General features: G+C 37.0%; 1 protein-coding gene across 4 annotated transcripts in view; it reads right to left on the bottom strand.

The window, feature by feature from the left end:
* Window positions 1-22,295, bottom strand: part of WDR89 (WD repeat domain 89) — a 62,341-nt gene that overhangs the window by 5,881 nt on the left and 34,165 nt on the right. The window contains exon 1 of one of the 4 annotated variants that reach the window (XM_057488392.1): window positions 12,146-12,178. The exons of the other annotated variants lie outside the window; for them this stretch is intronic. The gene's annotated coding sequence lies outside the window, so the exon portion shown is untranslated. Of the gene's footprint in view, window positions 1-12,145; window positions 12,179-22,295 lie in introns of those variants that run through there. 4 annotated transcript variants of the gene reach the window in all.

Here is a 22,295-nt window from a genome sequence, read left to right as displayed (position 1 = left end):
CATTTTGTGGATGGCTTACTTTGCTGTGAAGAAACTTTTTAATTCGTCCCACTTGGTCATTTTTTATTGTTTACCTTGCACAGGGAGACATATCTAGAAAAGAATTACTAATGCTGATGTCTTTAAGAGTTTACTATATGTCTTAAGGAGTTTCATGGTTTTAGGACTTAATTTAGGTCTTTAATTCACTACAGATTTACTCCTGTGTATGGTATAAGACAGTGATCCAGTTTCATTTTTTTGCATGTAGCTGTCCAGTTTTCACAACACCGTTTATTGAAGTGACTTGTCTTTTCCCCATTGTATATACTTGCCTCCTTTGTCATTGTACATTAATTAACCATACAAGCATTAATTTATTTCTGGACTCTCTATTCTGTTCCATTGACCTATTTGTCTTTGTGCCAGTAACATACTGTTTTGATTCCTGGAGATTCTCTAAAATTTGTAATTAAATCAAGGACATCTCCCTTTGAGGGCTGGCACAATAGAAATAAAACTCACTCTAATATTTTAATCATTTCCCTACCACAATGTTAACTAAAACTTAGTTGCCTCCTAATTCAATACCAAATCTACTACATATACTTTATGCCAGTAAGAGAATTTAAGAACATATACATATACTGCTCAGTAGTACCATTTAACTCAAACCCAGTTATGTCTTACTTGTAGTCCTCAGTATTAGCCAGGAGCTCCACTTTGGACTGATTCATCTTCTCCTGGCCCCAGCTGCCATATACAATTTTAGAACATAAACACAGATGTGTAGGCAGAAAAACAGTCCCCCAAAGATATCCATGCCTTAATCTCTGGAACCTGTGAATTTGTTAGGTTGTATGGCAAAGAGAATTGAGGTTCTAAGTGGAATAAGGTGGCTAATCAGTTGGTCTTACAATGGAGAGATTATTCTGGATTACCTAGGGAAGCCCAGTGTAATCACCAGTATCCTTAAAAAGAAGGAGAAGGCAGAAGATGAGAGTCAGAGGAAGATGTTACTATGGAAGAACAGCACAGAGGGATGCACTGCTAGCTTGGGCAAAGGCAGTCAATAAGGCGGTGGCCTATAAGAAAACTGTAAAAGGCAAGATCATCCTTCTTCAGAGCCTAAGGAAATACAGCCCTGCTAATACCTTGATTTCACCCAGTGAAATCCATTTTGGACTTCTGACTTCCAGAACTCTAAGATAATAAATGTGTGTTGTCTCAACTCACCAAGTTTGTATCAATTTATCACAGCAGCAATAGGAAACTAATACAATGGGGGTTCCCAGTATGGAATTCTGGAGAAGTGTTTCTCAGGCAGTAGCAGCTTATAAATGGTGGAGCTGGAATCTGACTCAGGCATTCTGGCTTCAGGGACCTTGCTCTTAAAATACCACACTAGATTGCCTCTCCATGGTAAATTGTAGGTAAAAGGCCAGAAAAATGTGCATGCCTAGTGACTTTATCAGAAAATTTTCTATCTTACTTTTACCATTGAATATTCTAGCTTACTTCACAAATTCACATTTTCATTCTTAAGGTGAAATGTTTTTTATTATTGCTTTAGTGTTAGCTTTTTAAACATGTGTCTTTTCATCTATAAAAGGAGAAATGAGTACTAACTCAAGAGCTGCTAGAAGGATTAACTGAAATAATGTGTTCAGCACATCTGGCTTATCATACTACATATTCAACCAATGCTATGTAAAAATTCCCAGTATTACCACTACCAATACCACTAACACCATATTTTACCAATACCACTAACACCATATTAGGAAGAGTTTGGATTTACCAGTCTGGCTCCAAACAGCACAAGTAAAACAATGGGCAAAAATATTAACAAGTTGGATATGAGTTCAAAAAGGAATACGTGTTCTAACTTCTAATTCTAAATACATAAAAACTTACCAGAAAGTTGAAAGAGTAATACAATACACACACAGCCTTTTACCTCTTAGGCTTACAAATTGTTATCTCACTTGCTTTCTCTCTACCTCTATAAACACACATACACATACATTATTTTTTAATGAACTATTTGAAAGTTAATTGCAGACAAAATAACACTTCATTCCTAAATACCTTGGCACAGAGGACCTCACCAATCTTTTGTTTTCATGACACTGAAATGTTCCATATTCTGGATTTTTCTGACTTTTTCCCCATTATTAGATCCCAGTTTAATATTTCTGGCAGAGATATTTATGTGATGTTGAGTACCTCTTATTGTATTACATAAAGGAGGAATGTAGTACCAAATTTGATTACTTAAGGCAGTAATGGTCAGATCTTTCCATTTTAAAGGTACATTCCTTCTTTTGTAGGTAGTAAGTAATCATGGAGTGACATACTGGAACTAAATGAATATCCTACTCTCAACGATCTTTCTTCCAAAGATTTTAGCATCCATGGATTATCCTTGCCTGAAGCAATGCTTATACTGGAGTTTGCAAAACAATAATTTTCTGATTCTATCATTCCTTCTACTTCATCTGACATTCTATAAAGAAGAGCTTTTTCCTTTCTCTCTCTGAACATCACTGAGAAATTAGGATTTTAAATATTGTAATAATTCACCTGAATTTATGGTTCCTATTGGTGCTTAAACTTTCCCCTACTTGGCCACTGGTATGTATCCTATTGATATGACCCCATTAGTCTGTAAACCCTAAATGGAAAAAAAAATTCAGTTTAGGAATAAGTCTGAAAATGATGACCTTCCTTCAACATAAGTATTCAGAGACTAAATAACCATTTACCAGAAATGCTGTGTAATTACTTACCTCCATGGTGTAACATGGTTTTCCACTAGATATGCTATAATGTTCTTCTTTCCTTGAATATGTCATGTTTGCTTCTGCCTCAGGACTAGCAACAGCTGTTTGTCATAATTCCCTACATTTTTTGTATTACCTCCTTCCTTTTATACAGGTCTCAATATGCCACCTTCCCAGAAAGATCCTACCTGATCAACCATCCTAAGGTAGCCTCTGTCATTTCCTATTATATAGTCGGTTTTATTAATTTAAAAATTAAAAATGCTTAATATGAAATATTTCAAATGTACAAATGTAGAAAAAGTACAACACCCAAATATAGACACCCAGACATCCAGATTTAAAATGTTAACATTTTTCCATTTCTGCTTCAGTTTTTATTCAGAGGAATGAAACATTAGACATAACTCCTTTGATAAAGAATTTATAAAAATGGCATCACATTTATAAATATCTTTTTTGCAATTTGCTCTTTTAATTCAGTGTTTCTTAAAAACCCTATTTTATTGTTGAACTTATTACCTGGCTCTTTCTTGCGTATTTCTTAAGAATAAATGGTAGCTGAAAAAAATGAATGAAAAACGAATTCGGCTTTCATGCATTAAAAACTGAAGAGTTTAGGAGAAAAATAATAAACCTAAAAGGGTATTACATGTGTATGTGTATTTACAGGGGGAGCTCTGCTCATGTGAATTAGTAAAATATTGGCATTCTTTAACAGTACTTTAGGTAAAGCACAAAGACAGCAAGAGAAAGATATTGTATTTGTGAAGAAAAACACGATTTAACATAATTTCTTACCACAAGCTATGCAGATATATCCTAAAATGTGTATTTACTTGAGTGTGTACTGCCTATACACTCCAAGGAAGAAACCCTTTTTAAAGCTGCCTGTTCTTGAAATATTCAAGTATTAATATGAGGTTATAAAAGAAACAATTCTTGGATATTGCTTCATATTGATCTATGCATATGAAAGATCAGATTGATGAGAATTTTAACCAATAAGAAAATTTAAACTAATAGTAATTGACTTTGCGCTGCCTCAGCCAAGCAGGAGAGTATACTGTCTCCTTCCCCCCAGCTATGTCGCCTGACGAGTCTGTTTCACATGGAACAGTCCCCCACAAGGCTTGAATTCAAAGGATTCTGGGGATTGATGAGGCAGGCAAGGTGGGCCCTAGATGGAAGACTTAACATTTCAAGACTGTAGCAGCAGTAAAAATCACAATGGTTGTGAATGTGACACACTGTTTAAATTCAGTATAGAACTTAAAAAGAAAAAAAAAAAAAAAAAGGTGGGGGAAAAAGGTATTAGAGGTAAGGCAAGTATAACCCATCCCACAATACTCTCAAACTATATAGGCTTATATAGATCCACAGATACAAACAGTAAAATAGTCAACTCTCTTAGGAGAAACACGTAAACCTCTAGCTTATGTTTTAACACATCAATATGCAAATGCATCATATTTGACATATAACCTTCCAAGGCTTTAGGTTATTCTTAATTTTACATAATGATGAATCATTCCAAAATGATGAGTACACTTTTACTTTTACAGCTCTCATCTGAGTTTTCTTTGCAGGATACACTCAAGAGAAGCCACTGGCTTTCCTTCTCACTCTACATTCTTACAAGGTAACCTCATTCACGTTCACATTCCCAAGGTGACCTCATTCACGTTCATGCTTAGATGGGGCAATGCATAGGCATTCCTATATAGGCATAAGCTGTGTTAGCTCTTTACAAATCCACATTTCCCACTGTCTACTGTCCACTTCTCCTAGGACAGGTCCCAGTGCAGCCCAAAATAAAACTGATTATTTATGCTTCTCTCCTCCTCTGCCAAGTCTTCCCCTTAAAAACAAAAACAATGTCCACTCTCAATTTTCTCCATTTTGGTCAATGGCATTGGCACCATGACAACACTCTGATCTACCTGGCTATCTAAGCCAGACTTCTGGGAAACATCCAGCTCTCCTACTCAGGGCTTTCACCCAGTCAATCAATTTCCAAATCCTAATTTTGGGCTATAGGCTGCTTAGGGAAATATTAGGTTAAATCTATTTCTGTACTTCAAAACAATATCAATAACTTCATATAGTTCAACCTAACAAAAACATGAAGAGAGCAAATAAGGTTAAACATAATTTTTATATTTTTTCTATTTGTTTCTGTTAGATGCATAAAAAGCAGCTTAGCTTTCTAGATCTCTCAATAGGCTAGTGAGAACTGAAGATGTGGAGTGAGTTTTTCTTATATCATACACACACACACACACTTGAAAAAGGACAAAAAAGAGAGAGAGAAGAGTACAAAAGCAAAGAGATGGGAAGAGAAAAGAAATGAAAAAAAGCTAAAAGAAAACAGCAGAGAAAAGAGAAAGGAATGGATGAAAAGGGAATTACAGTCACTATATCTTAAATCAAACACAGGTGAAACACTGCAGTGCTTATTTTCCCCAACACTGAAATGAGACAAGCAGAAGGGGTCCACATAAAGAAGTTTACCAAAGTCTAATGCTATACTATGCTTGGCTAAAAAGAATTTTTCTTCTTTAAAAACAATTCCTGATCCTTGAGTTAAGAGGACACAGCAGGCAATCATAACCAGTTTAAATATGGGCCTAACTGTTCTGAGAGCAGAGGTATAACAGTTACTAATATCATCTTGACCCACCAAGTGCAGATCAGGAAACAGCAGAACCCCACTGATTCCCTGGCATTCCGCTACATGGTTGTTGTGGTTCTTACTGGGATACAGAATTCTCATGTCTGAATATACTGCAGTAGCTGGAAAATGTTCAGGAAGACACCCCAAAACAAACACCTCAGGATAAGCTTCAAAGGGGTAAGAATACTAAATTCCTGATGAAATGCTACCTTGCAACACATTAGTTGGGAATTGCTGACGAATCTCTTCTCTGTATAACTATCCTTAGATAATTAAGAGTTGATTACTTAATAACAAAATACTTAAACATAAGTATGAATTCCTCTTGTGCCTTTTGCCTTAGTAAGATTTCAGTTATTTTTATCAATCTAAATGTTACTTCGTTTTACTTCCTATTAAAATAAACCCAATAAAATGTTCTTTCTGCATATAAAATATGTCCCTAAACACACCTGGTGGCAACTAGGTATTGCCCTTATTCCTCAACTGGCTAAGTTTAAATATGAAATCTGAAGGACAGCCTAGCTTAAACAATTCCATAATGGAAGAGGAAGGAGCTTTTTTTTCCATTTAAACAAGGGACAAAAAAGTATTATAAGCAAATAACATACATTTTTTACCTATTTAGGAATTATTGATTACACAGATCCTATATTGAAAGTCCTTTGGATGTTATTTTGCATAAAACCAGATATGAGCAGTATCCCAAGAAATAAATGTATGTCTATCTTTCAGGTATGAATGTTCATCATACTTGAAAGATTAGACAGCATACGTATCATACATTATTACATTTTTACTACTGGGGAGTAACAATTGTATTTGAAGTGCATGCTGAATAAAGGACTAGCTTTCCTTTGAGACAGTTTATCAGTCTTGGGTCAGAAAAACCTACTTCCCCACAGATCAAACTTAATATTGTCATTGAATATAATGAACTACCTATGATTATGAAATGCAGAGGTCCAGAGGTCCAACAAATGTCCTAAATGTAGGAAAAGCTTAATGGGAAAAGTCATTCAGGAATAGGCTCTAATAATCTCACAATCTACACCTGTAATTTAACTACAATGACGCTGCCACATCTGTCAAATTGGGCTAGGATAATTGAGCCTCTCAGAGAAGAAATAATCGTAATTGGAGTTGAACAAATGTTAGGCTATGTGATAGAAACTTAAGTCTAACACTTTTTTTAATCCTAATCACTTAACCCTATGAGATAGATATTATTATCCCCATCTTACAGATGGAACTGGAGCTCAAAGAGATGGAGCAACTTGCCAGTGTTCTCAGAGCTATTGCAGGGAGGAGGATACAGGGGAAGTCTTGTTTGAAACCCAAGTTGTAAGTTCAAAACCTGTGAGCCTCTGTTCATCCCAATACTCTTTGATTGTTTCTCTTTGTAAGTACTAAAGTATTAGTGCCAACTTTAATTAAGAAATATTCCCATTAGGCTTTGAGAGGAAGAAGTACATGTTAATTCTACATATATGCAGAAGAGAAAGACAGAGAGCATGATTGAAAAAACACACACCAACCTAGAAAAAGGTTACAGTAAACAACCATCATATACTCCTTATTTTTGTGTCCCACATTTCATTTCTTTTTACTTTTTTTAGTGGCATTTACAGGGAGTAGAGAAGAGTAAGAGAACCCCCATGTACCACCGTCCAGCACAATTACATTCCTCAAAAGCTGTTAGTAGAGACAGAGGGGTCAGTTATATATCACATTTCATTTGAAAGGTAATTAAGAAATGCTACTGGACAGTATGATGGAAACCGTCCAACTTATCTCCTTTGTCTTCCCCTCCATGTAGCATCAACATGGTTTCAGGACTTGACCCCAGCTCCTGGGGTGAATCCTGACTAGCCTAAACCAAACCTGTAGTTCTATCCCTATTAACCAGGAATTGGTTCAGAACCTTACATTTTTGCCAATCCATATGTATATTCCCTTCCAAGATGTGGAACACTAATTCTAAAGTGGACCCAATCCAACTGGCAGGAAGAACTTTTATTCCAGGTTTACTCTAAACATTTGACATTTTTCTGACTATTAGTCAGTTTACTGCAGAGTTTTTGTTAATGAAGCCAGAACCACCCTAACTAATTAGAAATAATCAAAGTCTTGGGTACATTATCAAATACTGATTTAATGTAAGAAGCTCCTGAAAGAAAGATTTAGGGAACATACTTTAAAAATAGTCAAACATCATTCATATTAAAGAGAGGGACTTTGACCTTTAGGATGTTCTAGCCTCTCCCCTGCCCCACCTTTTAAATTATTTTTGTTCAAAAATAAAAGGGAAAAAGTATGATGCACAAAGTTCTCAGAAAACTATAAATAAATCTAAAGACATCAACAAAACAAACCACTGAAATGATACACTATTTTTAAATTTAATATAAAAGTCTATCTGGTAAGTTTCTGTGTATTTGTAAAATGTATTTATATTTTTGAGTATCTAAAATAACCACATGGTTCAAAATCCAAGAGGTTCTAAAACTAGTGTCTGGGAACATTTCTGTCCTCAAGCCCCTTTCCTCTCCCAGGAAGCAACAAATGTTACCAGTGTCTTATGAACACTTGCAGAGATTGTCAATCTGGAAATAATACAGTGAAGCATTATCAAACACTGTCAGTGTGATACAATAAAAAAAGCAATAGGTTTAATTAGTCATCCTAATTTCAAGCCCTTGTTCTACAACAAACTAGCAAAGTCATAATTGTACAAATTACCCAACCTCTCTAAGCCTCAGTTTCTCACCTTTAAAATGGGGATAAAAATTGACACACTTAAAATGGAGTGCCTATTATGGCTAAGTACTAGGCTAAATGATGGAGATACAGATGAAAAATATATTTGCCATCTTCAAGAAGTTTAGAGACAGAACCAGCAAACAATTACAATACAGGGTGACAGGTACAATGACAGAGGTAATCACAGTATTATACAGGAACACAGAGCAGAAATATGTACAGCGTACAATTCTTGGCATAAAGAAATTAAGCAACAATGTTAATTTCCTTTCTTTCTAATGAAATTTCATTCAATTTACCTTGTTAATTTAATTGCATTTCACATTCACACTTTTTGAAGTACAATTCCTTACAGCTTTAAAAAAAACATAAGCAGTCTCAGATACTTTTACATTAAACTTTTAAAAAATGAATCAACATGCAAAATTTCATGAATATAAATATCAAACAACTCTCAAATCTAAAAAACTGATATATCAAATGAGTTGGTGCTTTTTAAGATTTTATTTTTCATTTTATAATGAAAACTACCCTTGTAAAGAGCAAATAAGCTTCAATATGTTTTAGAAGATAAAATTTCACTGCCTTAAGTTCTTAGTGAACTTCTCCAACTTTTAGTTATGTACAAAACAGAAATACTCTCTGAGCACCTTGGACAAATGGCTGATTCTAAGTCCAGGGCAAGGAAAATAGAAGATGAGCCAAGAATATCAAATACTGCCAGAAAACAAAGAAGTGCTTTAAAAAAAAAAAAAACAAGACACTGGAGGTCAAAACATCCCACTTGTCACTCCAGATCAATTAGAAAAAAATATCAATATCACTGGATTAAAACTAAAAGAATAAAATAAATATCCATGAGCCCTACTGATAAAAATAAATGACTAGGTAAATAAATGAGGGAGAAGGTACATGTCTTCAGAGAAGAATTCCAAATAATATAAGCTGATATACCACCTCCAGGAGGTAGACCATAATTCTTAGGTTGGACTTAATTACTTGATTCCAAAGAATAGACTATGGAAAGAGTAAAATATAGAAACTTCAAGTAGAGAAAGATGATGCCAGAATTGGATTAAAGATAGCGGCGTGAGAGGAGAGACAGAGACCTCCCCTTAAAACCACATATAATGTGAAAATATAATTAATACAACTAATCCTGAAAAAGCAACAGGAAAGAAGGCTGCATCAGACAGCATAAACCTGGAGAAAAGAACAGACCTCACAGAACAGGGTAACATACCAAAGCTGTGACCCAGTGGGGCCCAAGCCCTTCCCGCACCCCAGCTCATAGGTGGAAGTAAGAGAAACAGCAGGGAGGGAGTGGAGGCCTGGGACTGCTGAACACCTACATAGCCCTGGAGATCTGCTCTGGGAGCATGAACCTATATTGCATGGCGCTCTGGTGATTTGAGGGGTTGGAAAGCTAAGACAGTCAGAATACCTGGAGAGACTGAGATTCCAGCTACTTGTGGAAATCAGGGATTCATATCTGGCTGATCTGGGTGGGCAGCCTGAGAGACTTCCTAAAAGCAAGAAGGTTAAGAAAGGGGCAAGTATTGCACAGAACTTACTGCTCATGAGAAAGGACAGGTAGACAAAAGTGTGCGGGTGCACTCTGCCCAACAGGTTGAGAGCTTAAATGATGTTCAGGCACTCCATCCCCCTGGCTGGCTAAACAGCTCCAAGGCCCCCCATCATGATACACAGCCTGCTGTGTCTTCCTCCTGGCTAGCCTGCACCTGTCTCAGGATCACAAACGGGCAACCCCTGCCCTGGCGAAAGGACAGTCAGAGGGAGGCCCCACCTATGGCAGCTACAAACACAAAACATACAGGCTTACACGTGAGTGTTTAGCCCACTGGTTCTGGCAATGGAGATAGCATAGCAGCCGGGAAGCAGGCAACAGCTCTTTCCTTTCCCCAAGCACCAAGACTGATACCCTGCAACCACCGACACTGCTCCAGGGGCTGAGCAGCTCCAGAGAGGAGAGCTTCTGAGCACTAGGGGCACCGCAGACAAATTATGAAACGTAAAAGGAAGCTGGGTCAAAGAAAATTATGACTACACCTGAGAAAGATTCAAATGCTACCTATCTCATGAATCTTCCTGAAAGAGATTTCAAAATAAAAATCATAAACATGGTCATAGAGGTACAGAAAAATATTCAAAAACTCAGGAACAAATTGGGATGGAGATCCAATTGTTGAAGAACGCAATGAAGGGTATTAAAAGCAGATTAGATATGGTGAAGGAGACGATAAATGAAATAGAAATCAGGGAACAGGAATACAAAGAAGCTGAAGCACAGAGAGAAAAAGGATCTCTAGGAATGAAAGAATATTAAGAGAACTGTGTGACAAATCCAAAGGGAACAATATTCACATTATAGGGGTACCAGAAGAAGAAGAGAAAAAGAGACAGAAAGTGTCTTTGAGGAAGTAATTGCTGAAAACTTCCACAGTCTGGGGAAGGAGATAGTCTCTCAGGCCATGAAGGTGCACAGATCTCCCAACACAAGTGACCCAAGGAGGACAACACCAAGACATACAGTAGTTAAAATGGCAAAGATCAAGGATAAGGACAGACTATTAAAAGCAGAAAGAGAGAGATAAAAGATCACATAGAAAGGAAAGCCCATCAGGCTATCATCAGACTTCTCAGCAGAAACCTTACAGGCCAGAAGGGAATGGCATGATATATTTAATGCAATGAAGCAGAAGGACATCCAACCAAAAATACTTTATCCATTAAGATTATCATTTAAATTTGAAGGAGGGAATTTCCAGATAAGCAAAAGCTGAGAGAATTTACCTCCCACAAACCATCTCTACAGAGTATTTTGGAGGGACTCCTATAGATGGAAGTGTTCCTTAGGTTAAATAGCTGTCACAAGAGGGACTAAAAAGGGATAGACAAAGAGTACAGAATATGATACCTAATATATAAAGAATGGAGGAGGAATAAAAGGAGGGAAAAAAAGAAAAAGAACCTTTAGACTGTGTTTGTAATAGCATACGAAGTGAGTTAAGTTAGACTCTTAGATAGTAAGGAAGTTACCCTTGAACCTTTGGTAACCACAAATCTAAAGCCTGTAACGGCAATAAGTACATACCTATCAATAATCACCCTAAATGTAAATGGTCTGAAGGCACCAATAAAAAAGACATAGAGTCACTAATGGATTAAAAAACAAGACCCAACTATATGCTACCTACAAGAGACTCACTTCAAACCTAAAGGAATACAAGGACTAATAGTGAAGGGATGGAAAAAGATATTTCATACAATAGGAAGAAAAAGCAGGTGTTGCAGTACTTGTATCAGACAAAATAGACTTCAAAACAAAGAGTCATAAGAGATAAATAAGGACATTACATAATGATAAAGGGGTCAATCCAACAAGAGGATATAACTGTTATAAATATCTATGCTCCTAACACAGGAGCACCTACATATGTGAAACAAATATTAACAGAATTAAAAGGGGAAACAAAATGCAATGCATGAATTCTAGGAGACTTCAACACTCCACTCATGCCAAAGGATAGATCAACCAGACAGAAAATAAGTAAGGACACAGAGGCACTGAACAACACACTAGAACAGACGGACCTAATAGACATCTACAGAACTCTACACCCAAAAGCAGCAGCATACACATTCTTTTCAAGTGCACATAGAACATTTTCCAGAATAGACCACATACTAGACCACAAAAAGAGCATCAGCAAATTAAAAAAGACTGAAATTGTACCAACCAACTTCTCAGATCACAAGGGTATAAAACTAGAAATAAATTGTACAAAGAAAACAAAAAGGCTCACCAAACACATGGAGGCTTAACAACGTCCTCCTAAATAATCAAAGGATCAATGACCAAATTAAAACAGAGATGGAGCAATATATGGAGACAAATGAAAATAGCACAATGCCCTACCTTCTCTTCGATGCAGCAAAGGCAGTTCTAAGAGTGAGGTTTATTGCAATCCAGGCCTTTTGAAAGAAGGAAGAACAATCTCAAATGAATAGTCTAGATTCACAACTATTGAAACTGGAAAAAGAGGAACAAATAAAGCCCGAAGTCAGTAGAAGGAGGGACATAATAAAGTTCAGAGAAGAAATAAATAAAGTTGGGGAGAATAAAACAATAGAAAAAATTAATGAAACCAAGAGCTGGTTCTTTGAGAAAATAAACAAAACAGATAAATCCCTAGCCAGACTTATTAAGAAAAAAAGAGAACCTACACACATCAACAGAAACAGAAATGAGAAAGAAAAAATCATGACAGACACCATAGAAATACAAAAAATTATTAGATAATACTATGAAAATCTATATGCTAACAAACTGGATGACCTAGAAGAAATGGACAACTTTCTAGAAAAATACAACCTTCCAAGACTGACTGAGGAAGAAACAGAAAATCTAAACAAACCAATTACCAGCAAAGAAATTGAAGCAGTAATCAAAAAACTACCCAAGAACAAAACCCCAGGGGCCAGATGGATTTACCTCAGAATTTTATCAGACATACAGAGAGACATAATACCCATTCTCCTTAAAGTTTTCCAAAAAATAGAAGAGGAGGGAATACTCCCAAACTCATTCTATGAAGCGAACATCACCCTAATACTAAAACCAGGAAAAGACCCCACAAAAAAAGAAAATTACATACCAATATCCCTGATGAATGTAGATGCAAAAATACTCAATAAAATATTAGCAAACTGAATTCAAAAATATATCAAAAGGATCATACACCATGACCAAGTGGGATTCATCCCAGGGATACAAGGATGGTATAACATTCGAAAATCCATCAACATCATCCACGATATAAACAAAAAGACAGACAAAAACCACATGATCATCTCCGTAGATGCTGAAAAAGCATTTGACAAAATCAACATCCATTCATGATAAAAACTCTCAGCAAAATGGGTATAGAGGCCAAGTACCTCAACATAATAAAGGCCATATATCATAAACCCACAGCCAACATCATACTGAACAGCGAGAAGCTGAAAGCTTTTCCACTGAGATCGGGAACAAAACAGGGATGCCCACTCTCCCCACTGTTATTTAACATAGTACTGGAGGTCCGAGCCACGGCAATTAGACAAAACAAAGAAATACAAGGAATCCAGATTGGTAAAGAAGTTAAACTGTCACTATTTGCAGATGACATGATATTGTACATAAAAAACCCTAAAGACTCCACTCCAAAACTACTAGAACTGATATCAGAATACAGCAAAGTTGCAGGATACAAAATTAACACACAGAAATGTGTGGCTTTCCTATACACCAACACTGAACTAATAGAAAGAGAAATCAGGAAAACAATTCCACTCACAATTGCATCAAAAAGAATAAAATACCTAGGAATAAACCTAACCAAAGAAGTGAAAGACCTATACCTTGAAAACTATAAGACACTCTTAAGAGAAATTAAAGAGGACACTAACAAATGGAAACTCATCCCATACTCTTGGCTAGGAAAAATTAACATCGTCAAAATGGCCATCCTGCCCAAAACAATATACAGATTTGATGCAATCCCTATCAAATTACCAACAACATTCTTCAACGAACTGAAACAAATAGTTCAAAAATTCATATGGAAACACCAAAGACCCCCGAATGGCCAAAGCAATCCTGAGAAAGAAGAATAAAGTGGGGGGGATCTCACTCCCCAACTTCAAGCTCTACTACAAAGCCACAGTAATCAAGACAATTAGGCACTGGCACAAGAACAGAGTCACAGATCAGTGGAACAAATTAGAGACTCCAGACATTAACCCAAATGTATATGGTCAATTAATATTAGATAAACAAGCCATGGACATACAATGGGGAAATGACAGTCTCTTCAACAGATGGTGCTGGCAAAACTGGACAGCTACATGTAAGAGAATGGAACTGGATCACTGTCTAACCCCATACACAAAAGTAAATTCAAAATGGATCAAAGACCTGAATGTAAGTCATGAAACCATAAAACTCTTAGAAAAAAACATAGGCAAAAATCTCTTGGACATAAAGATTAGCAACTTCTTCATGAACATATGTCACCGGGCAAGGAAAACAAAAGCAAAAATGAACAAGTGGGACTATAACAGGCTGAAAAGCTTCTGTACAGCAAAGGACACCATCAATAGAACAAAAAGGTACCCTACAGTATGGAAGAATATATTCATAAATGACAGATCCAATAAAGGCTTGACCTCCAAAATATATAAAGAACTCATGCACTTCAACAAACAAAAAGCAAATATTCCAATTAAAAAATGGGCAGAGGAGCTGAACAGACAGTTCTCCAAAGAAGAAATTCAAATGGCCAACAGACACATGAAAAGATGCTCCACATCGCTAGTTATCAGAGAAATGCAAATTAAAACCACAATAAGATATCACCTTATACCAGTAAGGATGGCTACCATCCAAAAGACAAACAACAACAAATGTTGGCGAGGTTGCGGAGAAAGGGGAACCCTCCTACACTGCTGGTGGGAATGTAAATTAGTTCAACCATTGTGGAAAGCAGTATGGAGGTACATCAAAATGCTCAAAATAGACTTACCATTTGACCCAGGAATTCCACTTCTAGGAATTTACCCTAAGGATGCAGCACTCCAGTTTGAAAAAGACAGATGCACCCCTGTGTTTATCGCAGCACTATTTACAATAGCCAAGAAATGGAAGCAACCTAAGTGTCCATCAGTAGATGAATGAATAAAGAAGATGTGGTACATATACACAATGGAATATTATTCATCCATAAGAAGAAAACAAATCCTACAATCTGCAACAACATGGATGGAGCTAAAGGGTATTATGCTCAGTGAAATAAGCCAAGTGGAGAAAGACAAATACCAAATGATTTCACTCATCTGTGGGGTATAAGAACAAAAGAAAACTGAAGGAACAAAACAGCAGCAGAATCGCAGAGCCCAAGAATGGACTAAAGTTGCCAAGGGAAAGGGGACTGGGGAGAATGGGAGGGTAGGGAAGGATAAGGGTGGGGAGGAAGAGAGGGGGTATTATGATTGGCATGTATAATGTGGGGGGTGGGGGAAAGGGGAGGGCTGTGCAACACAGAGAAGACAAGTAGTGATTCTGCAGCATGTTACTATGCTGATGGACAGTGACTGTAATGGGGTTTGTCAGGGGGACTTGGGGTAGAGGAGAGCCTAGTAAACATAATGTTCTTCATGTAATGGTAGATTAATGATAACAAAAAAAATTGTAAAAAAAAAAATACATGCAGAAAAGATACCACCAATAAAGAAAAAAAGAAAGAAGTCAAACTATCACTGTTCGCAGCTGACATACTGTACATAAAGTCCCTAAAGAATCCACTCCAAAATTACTAGATCTAATATCTGAATTCAGCAAAGTTGTAGAATACAAAATTAATACACAGAAATCTGTTGCATTCCTATATACTAACGATGAACTAGCAGAAAGAGAAATCAAAAAGAATATAATACCCAGGAATAAACCTAACCAAGGAAGTAAAAGACCTATACACTGAAAACTACAAGACACTCACTTCTAAGAGAAATTAAAGAGGATACTAATAAATGGAAACTCATCCCATGCTCTTGGGTAGGAAGAATTAATATTGTCAAAATAGCCATCCTGCCTAACACAATCTACAGATTCAATGCAATCCCTATCAAAATACCGACAGCATTCTTCAATGAACTGGAACAAATAGTTCTAAAATTCATATGGAACCACAAAAGACCCTGAACAGCCAAAGCAATCCTGAGAAGGAAGAATAAGGCAGGGGGGGGGTCTCGCTTCCCAATTTCAAGCTCTACTACAAAGTCACAATAATCAAGACAATTTGGTACTGGCACAAGACAAGACCCATATACCAGTGGAACAGAATAGAGAGTCCAGATATTAACCCAAGCATATATGGTCAATTAATATATGATAAAGGAGCCATGGACATACAATGGGGAAGTAACAAGCCTCTTTAACAGCTGGTGTTGGCAAAACTGAACAGCTACATGTAAGAGAATGAAACTGGATTACTGTCTAACTCCATACACAAAAGTAAACTCAAATGGATAAAAGACCTGAATGTAAGTCATGAAAACATAAAACCCTTAGAAGAAAATATAGGCAAAACTCTCTTGAATATAAACATGAGCAACTTCTTCATGAACATATCTCCCTGGGCAAGGGAAACAGAAGCAAAAATGAATCAATGGGACTACATCAAACTAAAAGGCTTCTGTACAGCAAAGGACACCATCAGCAGAACAAAAAGGCATCCTACATTATGGGAGAATATATTCCTAAATGACATATCCAATAAGGGGTTGACATCCAAAATATACAAAGAGCTCTTGTACCTCAACAAACAAAAAGCAAATAACCCTATTAAAAAATGGTAGAGGATCTGAACAGACACTTCTCCAAAGAAGAAATTCAGATGGCCAACAGGCACATAAAAAGATGCTCCACATCGCTAATCATCAGAGAAATGCAAATTAAAACCACAATGAGATATCACCTCACACCAGTTAGGGTGGCCAACATCCAACAGACAAACAACAACAAATGTTGGTGAGGATGCAGAGAAAGGGGAACCCTCCTACATTGCTGGTGGGATGTAAACTAGTTCAACCATTGAGGAAAGCAGTATGGAGGTTCCTCAGTAAACTAAAAATAGAAATACCATTTGACCCAGGAATTCCACTCCTAAGAATTTACCCTAAGAATGCAGCAGCCCAGTTTGAAAAGGACATATGCACCCCTATGTTTATTGCAGCACTATTTAGAGTAGCCAAGATATAGAAGCAACTTAAGTGTCCATCAGTAGATGAATGGATAAAGAAGAGGTGGTACATATACACAATGGAATATTATTCAGCCATAAGAAGAAAACAAATCCTACCACTTGCAACAACATGGATGGAGCTAGGGAGTATTATGCTCAAATAAGCCAGGCAGAGAAAGAGAAGCATCAAATGATTTCACTCATCTGTGGAGTGTAAGAACAAAGAAAAAAACTGAAGGAAAAGAACAGAAGCAGACTTACAGTACCCAAGAATGGACTAACAATTACCTAAGGGAAAGGGACTGGGGAGGATGGGTGGGAAGGGAGGAATAAGGGGAAAATGGGGCATTATGATTAGCGCACATGATGTGGGGGATGGGCAAAGGGAAGGCAGTATAGCACAGAGAAGACAAGTAGTGGTTCTATAGCATCTTACTACACTGATGTACAGTGACTGTAATGGTGTCTGTGGTGGGGACTTGATAATGGGGGGAATCTCATAATCACAGTGTTGTTCATGCAAGTGTATATTAATCATACCAAAAAAATTAAAAAAGATAACACTGGAATATCACCTTACCCAAATGATCAAGGTCACCATCATCAGTGGTAGTCATATTGATGTCACTTGCCTCAGACGTGATGTGAGGAAAGATATTTTACTTCTGCAGTATTTTTTCCCAAGATTCATAACCCCAGTTTAATCATGAGAAAGCAACATAAACCCATATTGAGGAACACTCTACAAACACCTGGTGCTCTTCAAAAGTTCCAAGGTCATGCAAAACAAGGAAAGTATTAAAAAACTGTCACAGATTCAGGAGACTAAGGAGATGTGGTGACTAAATGCAGTGTGGTATCCCTGATTCCAAATAAACTCTGTAGTTTAGTTGATACTATTATACCCATGTTAATTTCTTAGTTTTGACAAATATTATCATGTTTACGTTAATGTTGAAGAGTATACAGAAACTCCGTGCTGTCTTTGCAACTTTTCTATAAACCTTATTCTAAAATAAATTTTTTAAAAATTCCCCTTGATACATAGGTTTGGAGGACCTAGATAAGAAAGGATTTCAGGTACTTACACACTAGGAATGTTTGTATGAGGAAAAGCTCTATGTCAGTTTCAATTACACACCTGAAATGGATCAGACAGGCCAATTGTGATTATCATTACCAACCTCAACTCTAGTCACCTCTCTAATCTGTTTTCATTATAAACTGGAAATTACATAGTGGGGTCCAATAAATATCTTTCCCCATGCCAACAACACCTCTTTGCCTGCAGCAATACTGAGGAAGGTAAAAATAAAATCTCAAGGATCTTACTAATATTTCCAAATTTGGAGGTAAGCCAACTGAGGGAGTAGGTAAACAATCTCAGAAAACCTCTCAGAAATAAACACTCTTACTACTGCAAGGGCTCAGCAAGGGCATGAAAGGCTTACTCTGTTTCTAAGGTCTCCATGCTAAGTTTGGGAACTGAGAAGCAGCCCACAGGAATGAGACACACCTGGGATTTGGTACAGGCTATTTCATGGGATCTCAAAACAGAACTCAGTCCAGGTCCCATAGCAGACTGCCTCAGCCCCAGCATGTGACTAGTTTTTGCCAGTAGAAGTGAAGCATGTCATATGGGGTCAAGTGATCATGAGATGTAACTTCCTCAGCTTCTCTTCACCCATCTGCTGGCTGGACACAGAGAACTCCAAGGCCCTACAGGATGGCTGAGTCATAAAACCAAAGAGTCTGAACACCCCAGTAACCACTGGGGCTATCTGCTGTCCAGAAAAACTTACATTTGACTGCATCAGTCAATCACTTGTATAGATATCTGAAACAAATAGTTAAAAAAACTCCAAAACACAATGACTCTAACTTCTTCATTCATCTTGTCTTTGGGTTAAACTAAAAGGGAATTAATCTCATACAGAAGAAACACCAGAATTTCAGCAATTTTATTTATTTTTCATTATTAAATCCAAGTTAAATGTAATACTATTTAGAGAAAATGTATTAATATACTATCCCACTTTAACAAAACAATGCCTATTCATACATGCTTCTGCTCACCCTATCTGTATGTGTACACAGAAAGGTCTCTGGAATACTGTTCATAAAATGTATTTCAAGTATCTGGAGTGTATATATGTGCTACCTTCTTTCTAGTACTTTTCTATATTGCTAACATTTTTTTTGGTATCATTAATCTACAATTACATGAGGAACATTATGTTTACTAAACTCCCCCCATCACCAAGTCCCCCTACACTCCCCATTACAGCCTCTGTCCATCAGCATAGTAAGATACTACAGAGTCACTACTTGTCTTCTCTGTGTTGTACAGCCCTCCCCGTGCCCCCCCATTATACATGTTAATCATAATGCCCCCTTTCTTCCCTGCCCCCCCTTATCCCTCCCTTCCCACCCATCCTCCCCAGTCCCTTTCTCTTTGGTAACTTTTAGTCCATTCTTGGGTTCTGTGTCTGCTGCTTTTTTTGCTCCTTCAGTTTTTTCTTTGTTCTTATACTCCATTGCTAACATTTTTAATAATGATGGTATAACCCCAAAATTACAATTATGTTCATTAAACTGATGAGAAAAGCACAGCTAATATGCATTAAAACTCATGTCTATCTAAAACATTCTCGTTCCAGAGCCCACACTATTAATTCCTACACTATACTGACTCTACAGTAAGTATATGCTATTATTTTTTAAATAGGGGTAGATCATGTTACCTGTAAAATAAACATATATTGTACTTTTTTTTTTTAAAGGAGGGGTGTGGAGAATATTAGCAGAGCACCTGGAAGCAGTAGTTACTAATATCTAATGTGATACGCTAGTGGCAACATCAAGGCAAACCTAATAAATCTAATGGTAGCCATAAAAGTTCAATGATGGACAGTAAAGAAGCTTACTGTTTACCAAGCACATCTGTTGTCAAATTATCTAAGTAAAACTGTACAGGTGAAACTTAGGAATCTGGTTATTAATATTTCAGAAAACCTGTGAAGAGTGAAATAGGAAAAGTCAGCCACTCATATGCATCACTGCTATGTGCTAGAGGAAACAATATCTTGAGATAAAAAGCATGATTTGTTCAACTTCAGTAGAACATCTCTCAGAAAACCTTTATTTCAAAAATTTAGAGAAATCTGTGTGTATGTTTTAAACTAACACAGAATTGGCTTTGAAACAATTTGCCAAAGAACCATTTGTTTTAAATTGGGAAGAAGTGCTGAATATTTAGTAGAAGGTATGCTAAACTGACATCTGCTACAACTTCAGTGTAGTTTTAAATATCATATTCATTAATGACTGAGACTTAATGTCTTTGTAAATCAATCAGACTTAGTGAGTCTGAATATGCTATTCTTATTCACATGAATGTTCAGGATGCTGGTAGCAGCAACATATGGCAACCCATGCATTAAATACACTAAGATTTTTAGAGAAAGCAGTTTTTAAAGTGCAGGAATCTGTTACCAAGGAAAAGGGGCAGGAGATAAACAGAGCGACACACACATCTTCTCATGTGGTATGATACTATTCTTCAGGTTTCAGATACAACATTCAAATTATCTTTTAAACAGAAGACATTTTCCTCAATACCATCCTGAGCTGTCCAGTTTCTCAAGTAAATCTTCCACCCAAAGTCACCCTTTAAAGTAAGTCTATGAGTGGCAAGCTTCTTTCAAAAGGAACAATTGTTGAACTGCCTTTGCCTTTCCAGAACAACCAGCTGGTAAACCAAACACAGAGAGAAACCAGTTTCCCCAGTTACCAGATGTCTTAATTTGGAACAGTTAGTAGCAATGTAGAATAATCCAATTCTTGAGGTAGTACTATGTTTACTACTTCATTTTCTAATTCTGAATAGTTCGCTTTTAAAAATTAAGCAAGAGCTCTCTTTAATAACTGCAGATAAAGATGGTGTGTGTGTGGGCGGGGAATAAAATGAGCCATGACCTATAACAAAATGATGTTAACACTGTCAAAGAACCATTTGTTTTTATGATTATTATGTGTTGTAGATAGAAACTGATAGGCAGTATCAACATTAAATCTACTCAAAAGTCCTAAAGAATTATCCTATTCAATAATTCAAAAACAACTTTTCAAGGGCTGACATGACAGGCCTACAACACACTGGATACAGCAAAGAACACAGGCAAAGTCCCTGCCCCCGTGGAGGGCTGTGGGGAGGGCAGACAGGTATTTAGACAACTACATATATAATTATAATAATGAAACTAGTGGTTTAAATGTTATAAAAATTAAAAATAGTTAAGGCAAGAAAAATGAGGCAGAAAAGGCCTTTTAGATTTGGTCATTACAGGAGAGCTTCTCCCATGAAGTGATAAGTGAGCAGAGACCAGAATAAAATGAGGGAATGAGGCATTAGACTATGTGGGCCAGAGCCTCCTGGGCAGAGAGAAGAGCATGTGGGTCAGAGCTGTTAAAAGTGGAGTCAGAAAGTGGTGTAGGAAACAAGGTTAAAGAAATAGTTGGAGCCAGGTAAGAGATTTGCAGGCCCTGGTAATAACTTCAGGTTTTCTTTCCAAGTAAGAAAGCAAGCTGCTGTAGGTTGAGAGCAGGGGAAAGATATGTGTGGACAGACCACTCTGGTTGCTGCTTACAGAGCAGAACTTAGGGCAAGAGTAAAAGCAGCAAGGAGGTTTGTGCAAAATTCTGAGCAGGAGATATGAAGGTGGGGAGAAGTGGATGGGTTCAGGCCTTGATTATCAAAGAAGAATAAACATAATTTTCCAAACTATACTGCAAGTGGAGTATGAGAACAGGTGTCAAAGATGATTTTTAGGTCTCTGGCCTGAGCAACAAGGAGACTATATCATTGGCATGTCACTTTTAGGATAATTAAAAGCTTTTAAGACAAGTGAAGGAAGATTAATTAGATTATTAGACAATCATTCAACTGTGTAAATAGCCTTTACTAATAAATTGTGGCATATTAATACAGTGGAATTCTAAACAGCAATAAAAAAAAAACATATACTACTGGAAGGGGGGAAAAGATAGCAGAGTAGGAAGGCAAGGCAGAAACCTCCTCCCCTCCCCACACACACACCAAGGAAGCAAATACAAGAATACAACTAAACCAGAAAATGACCTGAAGACTTCAGAACAGATCACCTACACCTGGGGACGAAGACCACACAGAGAAGTGTAAAGTGGCAGATCCGCAATCCAGTGGGACCCAAGTCCTTCCCCAATCCCAGCCCACAGTGGGGAAGAGTAGGAATGGAGTGGAGAGGA

Source organism: Manis pentadactyla, chromosome 11 (genome assembly GCF_030020395.1).
Source record: "Manis pentadactyla isolate mManPen7 chromosome 11, mManPen7.hap1, whole genome shotgun sequence".
NCBI classification, from domain to species: Eukaryota; Metazoa; Chordata; class Mammalia; order Pholidota; family Manidae; genus Manis; species Manis pentadactyla.
This window is presented reverse-complemented; position numbering and strand designations above follow the sequence as displayed.